Source organism: Mytilus edulis, chromosome 8 (genome assembly GCF_963676685.1).
Source record: "Mytilus edulis chromosome 8, xbMytEdul2.2, whole genome shotgun sequence".
In the NCBI taxonomy this organism is placed as follows: Eukaryota; Metazoa; Mollusca; class Bivalvia; order Mytilida; family Mytilidae; genus Mytilus; species Mytilus edulis.
In genome coordinates this window covers 18,191,573-18,213,471 of record NC_092351.1, presented here as the reverse complement: position 1 = coordinate 18,213,471, position 21,899 = coordinate 18,191,573, and the positions used below count along the sequence as shown (strand labels likewise).

General features: G+C 31.5%; 1 protein-coding gene, 1 long non-coding RNA gene and 1 pseudogene across 4 annotated transcripts in view; 1 reads left to right on the top strand and 2 right to left on the bottom strand.

The window, feature by feature from the left end:
- LOC139484982 (FHF complex subunit HOOK-interacting protein 1B-like) overlaps window positions 1-21,899 on the bottom strand; it is a 626,211-nt gene that overhangs the window by 206,039 nt on the left and 398,273 nt on the right. The window lies entirely within an intron of this gene.
- Window positions 2,158-3,640, bottom strand: LOC139484990 (uncharacterized; annotated as a pseudogene).
- On the top strand, window positions 16,319-18,608 carry LOC139484977 (uncharacterized). The gene is made up of 2 exons (XR_011655218.1): window positions 16,319-16,410; window positions 17,109-18,608. It is a non-coding gene; the product is annotated as an uncharacterized lncRNA (long non-coding RNA).

Below are 21,899 nucleotides of genomic sequence, written 5' to 3'. Positions count from 1 at the left end.
GTAAAATCTACAAGGTATAAATCCTGTCTGGTCATTCTTAATTAAGATTGATAAAACAGATTTTATTCTTTCTGCCATGCAACTTGGTGCTTATTTATAAACAGTATTGAAAAGACGGATTAGACGTCAAATTTTCATGTATTGCTTTGGTGTGTCATCTTTTAGAATGCAATTGATAATACCAAAAATGTACCTTGTTTTTGGATAATAGAAATTTCACCATAATTATAAACATATGTTGTTGATCTATCCAAAAACATTTGAGAAATTCATTTGTGTATCCATAGATCCAAGACTTTTCTCATTTTTCGTTGACTCTCTAAATGTTATTTTCCCTTCAAAGGAGACTTTCATACTTCAGATATATTTCGTCCCACAAATTTCAGTGTACTGACAACAATGTGTGAACAAAAAAACATAGATAATAGGTACAAAATGTTAAAAATAGGGGTAGAGCAGTCAACATTGTGTTATAATCTTTGTTCAGAATATAAATAAACAAATATGTCAACAAAGAAAAACAAAAAGGCATATAGACAAAGCACACCAGCAAATATGAAAAACGCGCGTCTGGTGTATCAAATCATAAGCCTGGTACATTTGATAACTATTTACACCACTGGGTCGATGCAACAGCTGGTGGACGTTTCGTCGGTATCACTAGCCCAATAGTCAGCACTTCAGTGTTGACATGACTATCAATTATATGGTCGTTTTTATAAATTTACTGTTTGCCAAAGTATTAATTATAATACTTTAGGATTTTCTTATCTGGCATAAATTACCTGAGTGGTGTTTGGCACAATTTTTTGAAATTATGGGTCCTCAATGCTCTTCAACTTTATACTTGTTCGGTTTTCAAACTATTTTGATCTTAGCGTCACTGGTGAGTGTGAAGTAGGCGAAATGCGCTTTGGCGTATTAAGTTATAGGCCTGGTACCTTTGATAACTATCAAGCTTATCTTTTGGAAATACAAGAATGCAACTTTTCTTAGTTATAATCACTGTGAAGTGTCACCGCCGGATAAAGATACAACCGAGGCAAAGAAACAATGATAAAAAGAAATAGTTATTCTAATCCCAGTACAGTAAAAAAATATTCGCCTTAAAATCAATCCGCTTTATTCATATGAATTTCTCTGTAAATAATAAGGTATGTCGAAATACATATACAGTGTTGTTTAAGCTTAAATATGATAAAACTTTGTTCTACGAAAGCAAATGAATAGTTAAAGGATACATGTATATTAATAGCAAGTTTGAACTCCTCACATGCTTCGGTGAACAGGTAGCACCCTATCCGATTCTGGTGATTGGACGAGAGAGAAACCAAATTAGAGAGCATTATCAGCCCCAAATATTATCTACATTATTACTAATCACTATCACATTACTTGTCACCAAAACGTAAAAATATAATGCAAATTAGAATCATTGGACCTTACCTGACTTCACTTTCGTTTTTCCACAATTTTGGGAGTTCCTATATCCGGTTGTGATGCTAGACAGTGATACTGTTATATTTTTACTATACATACACTTTTCAATGATATTTGTCTACCTGTATTATATATGTGCTCTTGTATACAGTGTATTAGTACTTTTTGCTTATCTATTATCGAGGCTTTACTTTTGCGCCAAATGGCAACTAATTTGATGGGAATGAAGACGTTAAAGCAGGTGCCTCATGTAGGGGAAGAGATAAATTATCAATGCCATTTTAATAACAATGTGAGTGTTGCCTGTTGCCTGTTGCATGGGACAATTGTCCATATTCAACTTTGTTGTCCTTCGTCATTCACTCAAGTCGACCCCACTTTGCGGAGTATCAAATATATAGTTCAATCAATCAAAACATATCCAAGGTATCACTAAATTTATTTATATGTATCATAAATATGCAAATAATCAATTAATTATATTACTTTTAGATATAGATTAGAAAAAAATAGTTTTGTAATTGAAAAAATTTCCTGTAACATAATCTTCCTTTCGAATGTCCACATGTATTTTTTTACGAGATCATTAGCATAGTACATTTGTGCGCAGTAAAGGATTTCTGTTTTTACGATTGCGCGCAGATTATATAACAGTTGTGTGTATTCGTTATACGGGGAACACGGGTATAGATTGTTCATGATTAATATAAAAACCTCCTCTGGTTGTAATCCACTTAAAGTTTCATCTAACGACAGTATGTTTATACTTTTGACAAGTTTTGTTCTGTGTGCCATAAGTATGACCTTTTCTCTTCTATTTTATTTCCGTTCAAATATAATTCGTTCTATGATTGACAATAGCAGTATTTACGGAGGCCTGTATGTGCTAACTTCTCTGGGATACAACTAGACTGATTACCGTATTCGTTCAGTCTATCTACATTTCCTAATAGGCTAATTTTCTCAACATCTTTTAATACAATAGCTTGAAATAAGCCATTGCCTGGATAAGTATAGAAATTTATAATGTAACGATGTTCATTCCTGTCATATCTTAAAGATGGGGTGAATTGAATCCTTGCTGACTTCACAGACTTCAATTTCAAATGAGCACATGATACATTATGATCTGTAATTATCTGATTCAACCAATCCACTGCAAAAATAGTTACTAATTGAACGGTATCGTCTGCAAGTGATGTTGGCTGACTAGCATAGCATGGGCAATAACTTTCCCCTATTGAAGCCTCATAGCAACTTCTTTGTTTGTGAATTTCACGAAATAGACTGGTTCCTCTTGAGTTAAACAGATTGTTTTCTTTTTCTCGTTTTTCTAAATTGCTGAAGATGATATCCTTTAATGTTTCGTACAAATCGAATGGCGTGGTCAATCGGTTTTTGTTTACTTTTAAATTTTTTGCAATAGTAGGAAATGTTTCTTTGACATGATGCGGTATGTAAATTGACAATAACGGATTATTTCTGGTTATTCTTCCAAAGTCTGTCTGAGCAAATTTACCATAACGTGGTCCGTGGTCGCTCATTACTAACAATACAGTATTTTTCAAATTTCCAGTGGAATTCATCCACTCTATGAATTGTTTTGTGTCTTCGTCCGCTAAAGATAAGCTCTGTGGATTGTGATGCGATACCTGATTATTCCACATAATAGTTTGGATACTTAGCAACAAAAGGCACTAAGTATGGAGCCCAGTCCTCTGCATAACAGTCTATATAGCCCCTACTTAATACTTCTTGGAATAAAACAGGTATTGTTCTTGCAGTTAGAATAGATTCTAGTACGGTTTTTCCTGTAAGAACAGCCAGCAAATTTGGTAATGTGTTATCCCCAATGCGGGTAAAACCTTTTATAGGGTAGGCCCCTAAACTGTTTTCGAAAAAGTCTAAAGTCTTTGGCAGTTTTTGTTCTGCTACAAATCTTGATACCGAATCAAACCCAATAATGACAACACTCAGTTGATCAGTTGCCTCGTTTAATATTTTTCTTTTGTTTACTTTTGGATTTAAGTTGAAATGGAAGTTTGAATACACTGTATTCCCGTTAGTAATGTTACAAATAACATAGATGAATTCGTTATAAACAAAAACTGGTTCTATAAATTTAACTCTTGGTGACAATTTCACTGCATTTAAACCATCCATTAGAATTGATCTATAATCACATTTAAACTCCCTAATATTTAAACTCCCTAATGCTAAAATTGGCGTTATTTATTGCAGTTCTGTTTAAATGAAGATGCCCTGATTGGTTGATATATGCGAATGGCTGCCACATTCGACATTTCACTTGTCGACCTTGAAGTAACTTCAAAACTGCCTTGTCCGGGGCAACAGTTTCGAACTCGCATGGCATTAAAACATTTGCTGGCACACTTTTCTTTAAAAGGTATACACAACATCCAACTATGAGAATTAAATATGTGAAAATACGTTTAAAGCGCCGTCTGACGTAGCAGTTTTGGGTAACAAGCCGACGAAATCTTTTCCTGTTCATTATGAATACTGTTCTAAAGCAATTGTTGTGTATAGTATTTTCTGAAAAATACATGAGTTTCAATAAAACATTGGTAGATAAGATAAGATATAAACTAAACAAGTTGTGTGTAATAAAATTGAGAATGGAAATTAGGAATGTTTATAAAATTTACGATGAATATTCAAACAATCAAGAGAAACTGGAATAGAAAAGCTCCCAGATGATACCATCTAACATAAAACAGTTGCTAAAACCCTGCATTATTCTTCTAAAAAACTAAAAGAAGGATATGCAATGGTATCATATGGTAAATATATATTTGAGAAGATTTAAACCAGTTATCAATGCATTGATCTAAAACGGAAAATATATTACATTTTTTACTTTTAGTTCACTCCGTATGCTGTGTGAACATTTGAGTGAGAAAGATGAAATGTTTGATTTCCGTGCACGAGACTTTAAATATTGTTTGCACCACTTCTTTAAGATGTGCGCGCAACTTTTAATCTGTTAATCACGGGACGTCCGAAGGTAGAAATAAGCTTGAATTGGAAAAAGCTGTTAATTTCACCAATGGTATGGTAGTTATATTTTGCATCACAGTTAGTTCCATCTGTTTAACTTATGTCATTTGCTGTTGTACAATACTAAATTATCGAAACTGATCTTATGATGATCTTATACCTTAGACCTCGACCTGAAATATTAATGCCATCAAATACTCAAATAATATTTGACCAGGTCACTACGTTGTTATATAATCATGTTAAGTCCGTGGTTGATATATTAGGTCATCAGGTCTATATAACAATATTTTGGTCGAGATAAAAGTCCTTAATTTTTTATATGACATTGCATTTCTGTAAATATAGACAATGAAATTTCCCATATGAACTTTTTTTGCGGCTAAAACTGTGCCACTTTTACTATGAAGTTTCGCCAAAAATTATATCTTATAATGGAAAGCTATAAGTATGCCACTTTATGTCTATAGTTAAATTGTGTTGTATAGATGTTTAATTTAGACATGTCTGGTGTTGAACCTTGTATTCCGTGTTTAAAAAACCATCCCCAATAAAAAAAACCAAAAAAAAACCACATAAAATAACAATGAAATTATGATAACAGTTCGTTAAAATATTGTCTATATTTCACATCAAATAATAACAGTTCGTTAAAATATTGTAGCCGATAGCACAGCAATACTGGTGGACCCCATATCATATTAATATAAATATAATTGATAAACACAATATACATAAAGCATGAGTATATATGCACAATAAATTAACTTTCTTTAAAGAATGTAATAGAATAACTAGTAAATTGTGTTCAAAAATATTTTGCTCTGTCAGTAACAATCCCACCGGCCAGGAAAAACCAACAAAATCTAGTTACTTCGGTCAAACTCCATTTAAACTGCAGTCAGAAGACTACATTTTAAATAAAGTGGGAAATGTGGGAAACCTGTGTTCAACCACAAATGCTCGGAAGACCGTTTCGAGAGTTACACTGGAACTGTATATAACTGAAGTAAATGTACTATATGTAATAAGTAATAACTCAAGTTGCTCTTATAAGTAAAATATATAATTCCTACTAAATACAAATTAGAATAACAATTCAATTGAAAAGGAACTTTATTTCACTGTTGACCAGTCAGATGTGACCAACAAGGGAAAATATTCCCGCTAAATATCAATATCACGTGATAGGTATATATCATACGTGTACATACGAAGTATCCGTATCAATAGTATGCACTAGTACTGTTATTACAGTAATTTCCCACTAAACTCTCGAACCGTTGGAAATTATAAATCTTCGTATGGACCACCAATGGATGTATAATGCAACATCTAGATATTTAAAATATCTTTTTGAAGAAAAGATCTGTACGAAGAGATACTTCTCTTCAATATGCTCATTAACTTAATTAGTCTGTGCTTTAATGCTAGATATTACAATATAGCCTTATAGTCTATACCCAATATGAAATGCGTGAATTGCATCCTTGTTTGATAATAAAACAAATGCAAACAAGCTGATAGACATATATGACTGTTACTTCTATCGACACTTTAAAAAGTCTTACGCTCAATATAAATCAGTTCATAGAAAAACAACACTCCGCAAATCAGAAGAAAATATATTATTTTAATAGCAGATTATCCTAATTAAACCTCAAAATCTATTCCGTTTTTAATTATCTATCTTGCGTGTAATTCAGATTAGGATCGTTCACATCCGTGTACTTTTAACTCTTTACAATATTTGTCAATAAAGTGTAATAAAATTTAATATGAAAACATGAAATGACTTTAAATGCTTCAAAGTAACAGTTTCACTTACATCCGTGTTTTCATTTCACTTTCAACTAAATTTTGATTAGTAGAGAGATAGAAAGAAAGAAAGATAAAAAGAAAGAAAGAATACGATTACAAAACAACAATGAAACGAGAATAAAGGAGTCATATGAACTGAATAAATGTATCTACTTCAGATCGGTTAATCTAATATTTTGATATATTTATTTTGTTAGAGATATTGCATCATTTAACTTTTTCTAAAGTTATGTTTGTGATTCATTTCGGCTATAGTATAGTTTAACGCACAAACTGTTTCCTTAAGCAAGTAATAAGTTTCATCAGGTCATTGAAATATGAAATAAAACATGTTTATACGAAGATATCATCACGGTCATTTTAAACTCGTGCCATCACGAGTTGGTTGACCGTTATGGAATAATCGTTTCACAACTGATATCGGATATGTTCCTTACGTCGTAACTACAATCCCCTTCCCTTTCATGAATGTGACTTACCGAATTAGACTATTTACCGAATTTGTTATAACATGAGCAACACGACGGGTGCCACATGTGGAGCAGGATCTGCTTACCCTTCCGGAGCACCTGAGATCACCCCTAGTTTTTTGTGGGGTTCGTGTTGCTTATTCTTTAGTTTTCTATGTTGTGTCATGTGTACTATTGTTTGTCTGTTTGTCTTTTTCATTTTTAGCCATGGCGTTGTCAGTTTATTTTCGATTTATGAGTTTGACTGTCCCTCTGGTATCTTTCGTCCCTCTTTTAAAAAATACTAACGAGTTTCTTATAATTATGATTAAGGAAATTCAAACTAGTTTATGCATATAAACTTAACTAATTCATCCATTTTATAACATTTATAACAAATATATAACGTGAAATTGATAAACTATCTAACTCACTTTCAGAGGTTATTGCCATTTCGCGATCGAGTTAGGTAAATAATCAACAAAGAATCATTAAACCCCATCTAAATAAGAGTATTGTAAAAGGATCGATGTTACTTCTTTTTTTTAAATATCTCTATGCGTTTCTATTTCTTGAATAATATCCTTTGTTATACAGATTATTTAATTATTTGATCCTTACTTTTTTAGAATCAATGGAAATGACCTACCATCAATGCAAGTTGGTTTTCATTTCCCTCATACGTGCGCTGTGTGGATGTTGCAGTTTTAACGAGTGATATCGTGGTTAAAATCACCGCATATGAAAAAGCATCCGATATTGAAATAATGGTCTTATAATATATTGATAAGATGAGGATTTGGATTTACAAGAAAGACAATGCACATTTGTTTTATAGTAAATCCTAGCCTCAGGTTTTAAAATATTTTTGTTTAATTTGAAGTAGCATATGTCTTTCAACATAAGCAAATATATCATGCAGAAGTAAGAGTATAGTATGACAGTTGTTGTCCATTCGTTTGATGTGTTTGAACTTTTGATTTCGCCATTTGATTAGGGACTTTCCGTTTTAAATTTTCCTCGGAGTTCAGTATTTTTGTTATTTTACTTTTTACCAATGTGCAAATCACAACATATAGATTAAGAAGACAAATCACAACATATAGATTAAGAATACAAATCACACATATAGATTAAGAAGACAAATCACACATATAGATTAAGAAGACAAATCACACATATAGATAAAGAAGACAAATCACACATATAGATTAAGAAGACAAATCACACATATAGATTAAGAAGACAAATCACACATATAGATTAAGAAGACAAATCACACATATAGATTAAGAAGACAAATCACACATATCGATTAAGATCACACATATCGATTAAGAAGACAAATCACACATATCGATTAAGAAGACATATCACACATATAGATTAAGAAGACAAATCACACATATAGATTAAGAAGACAAATCACACATATCGATTAAGAAGACAAATCACACATATCGATTAAGAAGACAGATCACACATATAAATTAAGAAGACAAATCACACATATAGATTAAGAAGACAAATCACACATATCGATTAAGAAGACAAATCACACATATCGATTAAGAAGACAAATCACACATATAGATTAAAAAGACAAATCACACATATAGATTAAGAAGACAAATCACACATATAGATTAAGAAGACAAATCAGGTTAGAAAACAAAAGTTGAAGGAATCGCATATGAACTCGGGCGATACCAAATGTCTCGATAGGGTAAGTATCGATAGGGTAAGTGTCGTCTGCTATGCATATATACATCTCCAGCCATGTGAATCCACACTCAGTCAAAATGTCATAGGCCGAAATAGGACACAATCGGTAGAATTATTGATTAAACGGCTATTCTTGAATCTACAGATCGAGAACTACCTGCAAAAACATGTCGATTATAAATAAACTCATCATAGATACCAGGATTGATTTTTTGTATTTTCGCGTTTCATTTTAAAAAGACTCACCAGTGACGCTCAAATAAAACAAAGTTAAAAATGCCAAATAAAGTACGAAGTTGAGGAGCATCGAGGACCAAACATTCCTTAAAGTTTTGCCAAATACAGCTTAGATAATCTTTACCTGAGGTAAAGCCTTAGTATTTCAAACATTTGAAGTTGAGTAGAGACATATCTAATCAGTCAACCAAAATTTGATTTCAATTGGTCTTCGTCATTACAGTGCTGGAGAGGTTTTTGTGCCAGGAACATATTACAGTTGCAAAATAAAAAAACAAACTTGCATTATTCTTATATCAAGGAAGTACACTATAGTATCATTTGGTAAATGTATTTTGCAGATGTTTAATCTTATTGATAAGGCGTTAAAGAGGAGTTACTGGTTTCTGACTTATTGATAAGGCGTTAAAGAGGAGTTGCAAGTTTCTGACTTAGGACATGCACATAAATAATATGACGGGGTTAAACATGTTTGTGAGCAAACAACTCTCTCCAAATAAGGGACTGTAATTTACCATCATAACATTAGTCATTTTTAAAGTAATTTTCAGCAGATTAGAACAAACCCCACCAATCCGTTGAAAATGACTAAACTTGATAAATTGGTACGGTATCCCTTTTGAAAATAAAATACAAAATGTATACCGTTCTAAATGATTTATCTTGGGTGTTATTCAGATTGTGATCGACATCCATGTTCTTTAAATATCTATAAAAACATTTCTCCATAAATTTAATTACGATTTAATTTGAAGACATTTCAAAATGACTTTGATTGATTCAAATTGTTTTGAAGTAACGGAAATTTTGATTTTTGGTAATTTTCAATTTTTCGTCAGTTTTAGTTTTTGTAAGGAAATATTTGTCAGGCTGATCATAAGTCAGATTATTAATGACAAAAACTGTACATTTTACTACTATGGGTGTTGTTTTCCTTGTAACAAATACCGAATAAACAAGAATGTGTCCATAGTACACGGGTGCCCCACTCGCACTATCATTTTCTATGTTGAGTGGACCATGAAATTGGGGTAAAAACTTTTATTTGGCATTAAAATTAGAAATATCATATCATAGGGAACATGTAAACTAAGTTTCAAGTTGATTGGACTTCAACTTCATCCAAAACTACCTTGATCAAAAACTTAAACCTGAAACTTGCACTATCATTTTCTATGTTCAGTGGACCATGAAATTGGGGTAAAAACTCTAATTTGGCATTAAAATTCGAAAGATCATATCATAGGGAACATGTAAACTAAGTTTCAAGTTGATTGGACTTCAACTTCATCCAAAACTACCTTGATCAAAAACTTAAACCTGAAACTTGCACTATCATTTTCTATGTTCAGTGGACCATGAAATTGGGGTAAAAACTCTAATTTGGCATTAAAATTCGAAAGATCATATCATAGGGAACATGTAAACTAAGTTTCAAGTTGATTGGACTTCAACTTCATCCAAAACTACCTTGATCAAAAACTTAAACCTGAAACTTGCACTATCATTTTCTATGTTCAGTGGACCATGAAATTGGGGTAAAAACTCTAATTTGGCATTAAAATTCGAAAGATCATATCATAGGGAACATATATACTAAGTTTCAAGTTGATTGGACTTCAACTTCATCCAAAACTACCTTGACCAAAAACTTAAACCTGAAGTGGCACGAACGGACGGACGAACAGACGGGCGGACATACAGTTCAGAAAATGTTATGCCCCTCTACTATCGTAGGTGGGGCATAAAAATGTTAATGAGACAGAATTATACGTTTAGAATATTTGTTGAGCTTTTTTATTCAGATTGCTATTCATCAACAATACTACGTGATATTACTTTGTGAAACTCAAAATAATTGATTACAATTCCAACTAAATATGCCCAGGGAAAGACAAAAGTAAGGTAATGTCAACCAATTCTATGATAATGGTCACAAAATTTCATTTGTTTCAAATCCCACTGTTTTTAATTCAGAAAAAAATAAAACATTATGCTATTTACAACATTTATAAATGGATTAATTAGCTTCATTTCATTAGATACATTTGATAGTTACAGATAAAAATATTATTAAATCGATTGTTACCTCATTGAATGAGACATTTCACCATATAATAAGGTATCCTTTCAATGAGAAACATGACGATGCCACAAGTGGAGAAGAATGTGCTTAATTTGCCGAATCACCTTAGATCCCCAGTTTTTTGTTATTTTGTTATTTTCGTTTTGCTTATTATCTAATTATCAATAAAAATATTTCATTAATTTCTTCATTGATACGTCGTCTTGTTTTGGTTTCTTTTTTAATTCCTTTTTTCTTTTTTTCGCTAAAAAAATGTCACTATTTGGAAAAAAATCGAATTTTAAAGATGAAATGTATGTAAATAAAGAATATACTCATCGTTAAGGTTTTTAAATTCATCATTGAAACAAGTGAAGTATATTTCTTTTTCACGATAATCATCTTAAGTTGATTTTTTTTTATCTGCTACTTATGTCATATAATACTGTGTTAAACTTACTCAAAGCATTTTGTTGAAGTCAATGCTGGTGGTGATTGAAGTCTTATATTCCATATGAGATAATTGAAATAATCACGATAAAAATCACAAAAAGATAGAGAACAAGACCCTGTTTGTAACCAAAATGAAAAAGAAATGTGTAGGATGACATAATATCATAAGCATTGCACGCGTCATCAGTTACAACTTTAATAAGTTAAATGTATCTTGCTGTAATTATGAATAGATTTCAACCGTTTCACGAAAAAATTGTGGACCTCTTGCATGAAATACATAAAATAAAGTCATTGAAATATGAAATAATAAACTTTGATAAAAAATGTAATTTCGTTTAAAGGTATATAAAACGATTTTTTTTATATAAGTACAGTGTTATGGAGATTATCGAACCATTGCAAACATATAAACTAAACTAATTTATGACAAAAATAAGCAAAGACCCATCGAAACAACATCTGATAAACACATTTAATAATACTTTTAGATATATATTTGGATGATATTTTGGCTCTCAATAATGACGACTTCAGTATGTATATTAAAGAAATTTATCCTGTTGAACTTACTTTAAATAAAGCTAATACTAACAATGACCACTGCCCTTTCCTCGATCTTGATAAATTTATCACTAATAGAAAGCTGAATACTAACATTTATGATAAAAGAGATGATTTTTCATTTCCTATCGTTAATTATCCATTTTTAGATGGTGACGTTCCCTTGTCACCATCTTACGGTGTTTATATATCTCAACTTGTACGATTCGCTCGTGTATGTAACAATGTTTTAGATTTTAACGAGAGAAATTTATGTATTACTGAAAAATTATTACACCAGGGTTTTCGATATCACAAACTAGTCAAAACATTTACTAAATTTTATCATCGGTATAAGGACATCATTCGTAAATATAGCTCAACATGCAGACTTCTTATACGTTCAGGTATTTCACATCCAATTTTTTATGGAAATATTCTTTATAAAGCACAAAGGTGTCAGTATTCACCTCAAAAACTAACAAAACCTTTGAATAGACTTATTAAAAAGGGATATAGTTACAATACTGTTGTCAGGTCATTAAAGATTGCATATTTTGGCGTTAATATTGATTCACTTATAAGGTCTTTGCATCGGAACTAAACACATTTATTCAAAAACCAGTTGCTGGCATGGCACGGGTTATGTTCTTCTCATATATGTTATGATGGTATGATACTAAACCCCTAACGGGAAGGATTGTGCCTGATGTTCATATGATCAAATCATAATCTTTCAGTCAGTTTAATTGAAGTCTGGAGCTGGCATGTCAGTTAACTGCTAGTAGTCTGTTGTTATTTATGTATTATTGTCATTTTGTTTATTTTCTTTGGTTACATCTTCTGACATCAGACTCGGACTTCTCTTGAGCTGAATTTTAATGTGCGTATTGTTATGCGTTAACTTTTCTACATTGGCTAGAGGTATAGGGGGAGGGTTGAGATCTCATAAACATGTTTAACCCCGCCGCATTTTTGCGCCTGTCCCAAGTCAGGAGCCTCTGGCCTTTGTTAGTCTTGTATTATTTTAATTTTAGTTTCTTGTGTACAATTTGGAAATTAGTATGGCGTTCATTATCACTGAACTAGTATATATTTGTTTAGGGGCCAGCTGAAGGACGCCTCCGGGTGCGGGAATTTCTCGCTACATTGAAGACCTGTTGGTTACCTTCTGCTGTTGTTTTTTTCTATGGTCGGGTTGTTGTCTCTTTGGCACATTCCCCATTTCCATTCTCAATTTTATTTAAACTAAGTCTTCTAGAACAGCGGTAGCAACATAACAAAAAGATGAATGTAACCATCGAACACATGGCTAAGTGATATATCACTGAAAAGACAAAATTGTTACCTTTAAGATTAATGATGATGAGGGTTTAAATGCCCTCGCATGGTCAGGCGATGACGTAAGCATGAGGACAATATTTCAGGCAGAATATATGAAGCCTGTATGGTATAATATTTTTTCTTCTTCGATAAGTTATTTGTTAACGTTTAAAATTTACGTTTTTATTAAACAAGTATTTTTTAATGACTAGATATGCATAAGGTTTCCAAAGAAAGATGACCTTAAACGTCAGTAATAATATTTTTCATAAAAATTAAGTCTTAACAAGAGTTGATACTTTGCAAAACTTTAACGTTAATTAAAGGAGGGTTTAAATTTACGTTCAGTGATTCCAGTTTCACATGCTATTTTAGTAAATGTTTGACATTTTCTTTTGAGACAAAAGCTGTGAATAATTTGTTTTGTTGTAAAATCAAAATGTATCCGTATAATGAAATATATAAGCATCATATCAACGTTTTATAACTTTATTCAACATTTGGAATGTCTCGGTCATCTATCGTGAGAAACATAAATAGCTTTTTTGTCAGTGTTTTAATAACAGAAAAAGTTCACATAACTGAATGTAAAACATAACTTTTATAAAGTCGTTAGCATGTTTAAGACGTCAGATAATCAAGCATCGTCATCATAAAGTATTCGACAAAAATCAGATGCTTGATATCGACAAAGTTCAGTATAGGAGAAATTCTTTTCAAAACACATACAAACATTACTGCAAACTGGTTTTCCTTTGCAGGTGCACACCAAATCTTGAAGGAAGTCAGATGGCATTTGACCTTCCAAAAAGACTGGTTCGACGCCACATTTTTCTTCTTCCCAAACAAACTACTGAGGCGACTCAATCGACTTAGCTATATGCGTGGGCTTTTGCATTTCTCATTTCAACAGATATGTCAATATCTGGACAAGACCAATTAAACAAATCTCGATACGTGTATTTGTTTTTGTAAGCCTTATTATTTCATTTTATTTTTTATACTGTTACATCCTATTAGCGTGCGAGCCGTTGGTAGTATACTTCACATTCATGGCCGAATAACATCTGACATTCCGCTGGCTAGTACGCCACATAGATTATTTTTTAAAATCACAACAATACAAGTAACTTTTCAAATTATAGCATATGCAGTTATTTAAAAATTTGGTACTATATGCAAATGTCCGTAGATTGCACACTGAAATAATATTAGATTAAACATAATTGAAAACAGGTGCATGTAAATAATTTGTTCAGTGCCTCTTAAAACAACATCTACTCAGATGTTCTCTGAATTCGCAGCTCACTCTTGTGATTTTTGGATTATTTGTTCGTTATATCTTTGTCAAGACTTCGAGGAGTTTTACGAAACGTGAACAGAAGCTTCATAACTATTAAAAGATGTATTCTAGATCAAAATGAAGCATTTTATTGCTATTTTACCATATTTTTCTCCCGATGGTATCAGCAGCTGAGTAGGCAGCATTTCTGCGCTGACATGATATATATAACTGATGTACTCATTTTTTGTAAAAATGTTTATAAAATATTGAATTATGCGAACGTTAAAATGGTTTACCCCAATGCAAGATTCCCTTAGTCAGAATTGTCACAGCTGTTCAGAATTTTCGGTTTTAATGCAAAACTTCGTATTTGCGTTAGTCTTCCATCTTTTTTGTCATTCAACCGCCACTGATAAGCCTTATCAAATTGAAACGTATACCAAATTATCAGCATGTAACTTATGTAATTTTGATAGTTTTCATTCTCAAATAGACTTAATCTTTGGCATTCAACCGTAGGCATAGTCAGTGGTTGAGGATTGATTTAAGCATATTTTCTAAAACTTGAATAACTTCGTTAAACATTCATCCTATTTACAAAGCATGAACACAAGCTTCTTGAATATCACAGACATCAACCCCAGACCATGTATTTTAATATCTTTTTTTCTTTTCATTTTACATAAAAAGATTGATTAAATATTTTGATACTTGAATAACGTTGTCAAACCTTCATGCAAAATTACAAGTCTTGAACAAAAGCTTCTTCATTTATGTTATGATCTAAGAGAAAACGCTTTCAACAATTTTTTTTTATTCTGCTTTTAATGATCAACAGAATAATCATACTGTTTGGGGAGACACATCAAATTTAACACTGATAGCAGCCGTCGCAAATAAGTTCTGCAGACCTTTTAATGAATGTTTATCTATACGACTAGCCTTTTGATTACCTTAAATAGTATTATTTGGACCAGACTTGCTCTCGCAGCAAGAAGGACAATTCGTGCTTATAGAATATTTGGTAAACCGCTATCAACCAAAAAATCCTTTTCTGAGCATACCCATGCTGCATGCGATCAGTTCATTTGACCTTTTCAACTATTTTTATTCCAGCGTCACTGATGAGACAAAACATATCTAGCGTACACAACTGTGATCCTGGTATCTATGATGAATTTATTCAGAAGAGATGATTAAACAAGTTCAGCGAGAACATTTAAAAAAAATAAGGCAACTTTTAACACTATCACTAAAGAGTATTTACATATGTATGCTTTTCTTAGCCTCCATTTCTCAAATAATCGCAATGATTTTGCTCATATCAAATTAATATCAAAGGCCATTATATATGGAGGACTACAACAACCTTTCTTTTGATTAACTACACTGAAAAAAATACCTAGTAAATATTACTAGTTTGGCTAGTACTTCATTAAAAGTCCCTAGTAGATTATCAAACAACTAATTAGACTAGTATGTTTACTATCGTGGATGCGTCGTTTTACCAGGAACCAGCTGTGCAACTGATAACAGGATTTCCCGCCGGACGAGTATCATATTCGCGTGGCCAAGTTCTGTTGTACATGAAGTGATGGCCGCAATCAAACGAATAAAGAACCTGCGTAATGTTTGGCCTGATTCATTGAAAAGCTGTAAGTATTTTAAATAATTTGTGTTTTATTTTATCGTCTTTACTTGTTTACACAAAAAAAGAACCACATCATCTCGCCTTTCACGTAAAATAAAATGTACAGAAGATGGTCAAGATAACCTTGTGATACGTGGAACAAACTTTATCTATTTAAGTTAAGATTGACAAGATGCAGATTTCGTTATTCTAATATTAACATCTTTTCTTCTTTTTTAATACGAAAACTAAATTAATTAATAGGGTATCCTTCTATTTCACCACAGAAAACCGTAACTTAAATCCGAAACGTTTTATGATTATATAATTAAAAGTGCGCCTCGTTATGAAATTAATATGGCTGCGCCCATGTAGTGAAAAAATATGAACCTGCCAAAACTAACACAGTCAATACATGGTATTTCTTCAATATTTTCACATCAAATATGAAATTGAGAAACATTTGAAAGCACCACAGAATGTACTTGATGACATACATGCACCATGTAGGTGTACACTTGCATCTTGACTCTGAGTGCACAAATGCATTCAAACAAGTAATAGCTTTTCTAAAAAGCTAGCCGTCTCTTAGCTTCAGGATGAAAGTAGAAAGTGTTAAAATTCATAAAGGCTAATACAATTTTTCCTAATTTACTAATGTTTTTTTGGGATTATTTACCAACACTGGATTAGAAAGGGTGATGCCTTAACTGTTTTTTTTTTTTAATTAAATATGAAAATATTTATAAAAGTATATTTTAAACATGGCTCTGGGATAATTATTGTTTTTGCCAGTATTTTAACTCTCTGTATAGCAGTATAATTGTAGATTTAATATTAATGCATACACATTACACTCGTTAATGTCTAACTTCAAATACTTGTATGCAATTGCATTAAAAAGCTATAAAAAAGGACATACATGTAAATGTTCAGTGTGTATCTATATATGTCTGACATGACGACTCACCTATCACACATAAGAAACAAAGTGAAATGTAGTTTTTTAAATACAATGTATTAGTAGAAATTGAAAGTAGAGTTCTAGTTAATCTATATTAATTAATATTGACAACACTACATGTAGTTTTATTATGGATTTTTGTATAATTTCAGGTTCTGAAAAAAATCACAGGGGATGATAAATTTGGATAAGAAGGATTGACCACCAACATGCTACACTTACTGGAACTTGATAAACCTGCAATTCACAAGAACAAGCCAAAGACTAGTATTACCGTACAAAGTGGTTGAGGGTATGGTCCCAGCTATCCAAACCTGACAAATTATTGGTAACAAGCAATCTTTACTAAAAAGGAACATCAAGCCGACACGCTTTGCAGACTTTGAAAATGATAATTTATAAATTTGGTTAAGGCTATTGAAACAACAAACTGTGAAAAGGAGCAATTTAAAAACACATTCTTTGTCAAAACTGTGATTCATTGAAAGAAGACGTAGTGTGCGCCAAGTCAGTTGAGAGCTTCAAAACAGCTCACCAAGGCCGTCAATAGGAGTCCGCTCTCCCGTCAAGTTCAAGCCAGAATTGGGACCTTCGATGTAACAATGCAGATACATATAGCATGAAAAGTTTTATATAATGAACATTTATATTTATATCTATTGATGTTTCAGTACAAGTATGATTATTTGTTTTTGTTGTGATCTACATGTTGTATGACATACATGTATAGTATAAACAATTTTGAGAAACTCAGAGAAAGTGTTATCTGTATACATGACAGTTCCGTGAAAATGTTAACCAACTTTTGTGTCAACTTATTCATTCATCTAAAAATTGATACAAGCCAATATTAGAATTCAATAGATTAAGACTATAAAATCAGTTTTGACCTAGGCCTGTTCAAGTTTATTAAGGTCAAAATAAGTTTAAACAAAGTTTCATAATATAAAATATCAATGTACATGTAGGAGCAAACGGTGAAAATGATTTAGATCCTAGTGCAATGTGAGATGGGTGACATGTATTTAGATCCTGGTGCTCTAGAGGGGTGACATTGAGTTGGATCTGTTTGCTCAAACTCAAATTTACAGTGCTTTAAAAAATGATAAGTGATCATGCTTTATAAAGTTATAAACTGTTAGGTACAATCTGTATACTTACTTCCTGACAATTTTATTTTTACTTCTAAGTGTTTTAAAATGTAAAATTTGAAGCAGTAAGACATAAAATAACTGATAAGTCTTACTTTGTTCTTTTTTTTTAAATAAATATTTGAGGGAGTGTTTATTCATTTTGGTTTTGCAAGGAGAGCTGATTGATTTAAACAGGGGCCGTGTAATAACTAGATGGGTTATTTTATTAAACTGACGTTTAAAATTTTTTCATCGAAATAACTTTAGAATTGTAAACTGAATATTCTAAATACATGTATGAAATATTGTTAATATTATTAGGGTACAGCTTATTAATAGTTTTGAAACATGAATTTAATTGGTTACTTTGAAGTAAATTGAGAACATGTTACCTATTTGTTTGTTGTTGGTTGGACACCTTTTTCTATACTTGAAATTAACTACTTTGTATTGTCTACTAAAATGTATTTTACAGTTCTGATGTTATGCATCTTATGTAAATAAAATAGGTATAATTTATCTTTAAAATTATTTTGCTGAACCTGACACACTGACAAATTTAGTTAGGTAACTGTAAAGCTTTCAGGCCTAACATGGCGAAATTTAAGTGAGAATGTGTGAAAGAGAAAACAACAAGAACAAGGAGTGAAAAGAAATAGTTTTGTCTTTATTGACATTGAAGGTTAATTATCACTACAGATGCAACAAATTTTTATCTGCATTCATTGGCAACCAAAGTATACATTGTAAGTCAATTCATATTGAGGATATTGTGACCTATTGCTGATGGTTTTGCTAGTCTTTTCATGTCATTGTTGTATATTTATCTTTCACAATTATTGCTATTGTCATTGTGTTTCCTGAATTGAAAGATCACAAACACATATAACTACCTAGAAGCTTCCTGTTGATTTTACTGAGTGATGGATTTAGGGGCCCTTAGGCCCCTTTCATGGGAAAAATTTAATTGATTATACCGTTAAAAATTTAACTATGACTTGAGTGAGCCCCCTTTTATGGCAGTCCCTCTTATTAAAAAAATTGGATTTATCATTTTTAACTTTGTACCAGTACAATAGAGAAATAGTTATAAGAAATTGCACTGCTATGAAACTATGCATACAAATCAAAATAAAAAAGAATCCTTAATCCAGTAACATTGCTACATCTAGGTACGAAAAAGTACCACACAAGGGTGACCTGGTACAAGTACTTATAGCTAGTAAAGTTACTAGCTGAAGGAGGTATTCCTACTAGGAAATGTTTGTAGAGTTACTTGAAGCTAGTAGAATCACTAGTCTTACCATGGATTTGCCACTAAGAGGACCTAGTTATGTTACTAAAAGGTAGTAAAATTACTTATTCAGACTAGTAAAGTCACCAAGCAGTCTAGCAAAATTACTAGGGACTCCTAGTGTAATTACTAAGTAGCCTAGTTAATTTACTTTGATGGCCTAGTATAGTTACTAAGTAGGCTAGTAAATATACTTCTGGCCTAGTAATCTCATGGACAGTAAGTTTACTAGTTTACCTAGTAGAGATTACTAGGTATTTTTTTCAGTGTAATATGTATTCTACCATGCATACCTGCAACTAATATAAGAAATTTCAAATTAAGTTCCAAATAAATATGCAGAACACTTTTATCAAGTCAGGAATATGACAGTTGTTGTCCATTCGTTTGATGTGTTTTATCATTTGACATTGACATGTGATTAGGGACTTTCCGTTTCGAATTTTCCTCAGAGTTCAGTATTTTTGTGATTTTACTTTTTACTTATTCGCCACAAAAAAATGATTATGTGCAGAAATCATGCATTGCACAGCATTCATGTCAATATGAGTGTCAAACTCGATCTTCATCAAGACATGTGATACATTTGACTTTGCAAATTCGATGTGTATGTGTTACACTCACTAATATGATACCAATACATGTTATGTATAATCAAGAAGTTTGTAAAACGAGATATCAGTTGCTACCTTTTAAAACTGAACTAAAATGTACCTGAATATTTTATTATTAATAATTAAGATATCTGATTTTTGTTTGAAAGTCAGTTATTACTGATTCATGTCCTCATTCTGAAAATCATTCTGGATTTAGAGGAGCTTGCGTGTGAAGCAATCTATGAGCAATCCTGATTAACATATGAAGTTACGCAAACAAAAGGTCATAATATGTATAAAATGAATCCAATCATTTTATCAAATACTTGAAAAAGCAATCATTTTATCAACAGTTTTGAGTGAGTTCCTGTTGCTCAGTCTTTTGTTTTCAGTATAATGTGTTGTCATTATTGTATATCAATTATTGTTTACTATTTTTTGCCATGATGAAGTGTTTTTATGAATTATCATTGATATGATCATATTTATAAGTAACTGTTACCAAAACTTTCGAATTTTTAAAAACTAAGGCTCTTCTACCTCAGGCATAGATTTCCTATTTTTTTGCCATGATGAAGTGTTTTTATGAATTATCATTGATATGGTCATATTTATAAATAACTGTTACCAAACTTTTCGAATTTTTAAAAACTAAGGCTCTTCTACCTCAGGCATAGATTTCCTATTTTTTTGCCATGATGAAGTGTTTTTATGAATTATCATTGATATGGTCATATGTATAAATAACTGTAACCAAACTTTTCGAATTTTTAAAAACTAAGGCTCTTCTTCCTCGGGCATAGATTTCCTATTTTTTTGCCATGATGAAGTGTTTTTATGAATTATCATTGATATGGTCATATTTATAAATAACTGTTACCAAACTTTTCGAATTTTTAAAAACTAAGGCTCTTCTACCTCAGACATAGATTTCCTATTTTTTTGCCATGATGAAGTGTTTTTTATGAATTATCATTGATATGGTCATATTTATAAATAACTGTTACCAAACTTTTCGAATTTTTAAAAACTAAGGCTCTTCTACCTCAGGCATAGATTTCCTATTTTTTTGCCATGATGAAGTGTTTTTATGAATTATCATTGATATGGTCATATTTATAAATAACTGTTACCAAACTTTTCGAATTTTTAAAAACTAAGGCTCTTCTACCTCAGGCATAGATTTCCTATTTTTTTGCCATGATGAAGTGTTTTTATGAATTGTCATTGATATGGTCATATTTATAAATAACTGTTACCAAACTTTTCGAATTTTTAAAAACTAAGGCTCTTCTTCCTCAGGCATAGATTTCCTATTTTTTTGCCATGATGAAGTGTTTTTATGAATTATCATTGATATGGTCATATTTATAAATAACTGTTACCAAACTTTTCGAATTTTTAAAAACTAAGGCTCTTCTACCTCAGGCATAGATTTCCTATTTTGTTGCCATGATGAGGTGTTTTTATGAATTATCATTGATATTGTCATATTTATAAATAACTGTAACCAAACTTTTCGAATTTTTAAAAACTAAGGCTCTTCTACCTCAGACATAGATTTCCTATTTTTTTTGCCATGATGAAGTGTTTTTTATGAATTATCATTGATATGGTCATATTTATAAATAACTGTTACCAAACTTTTCGAATTTTTAAAAACTAAGGCTCTTCTACCTCAGGCATAGATTTCCTATTTTTTTGCCATGATGAAGTGTTTTTATGAATTATCATTGATATGGTCATATGTATAAATAACTGTAACGAAACTTTTCGAATTTTTAAAAACTAAGGCTCTTCTTCTTCGGGCATAGATTTCCTATTTTTTTGCCATGATGAAGTGTTTTTATGAATTATCATTGATATGGTCATATTTATAAATAACTGTTACCAAACTTTTCGAATTTTTAAAAACTAAGG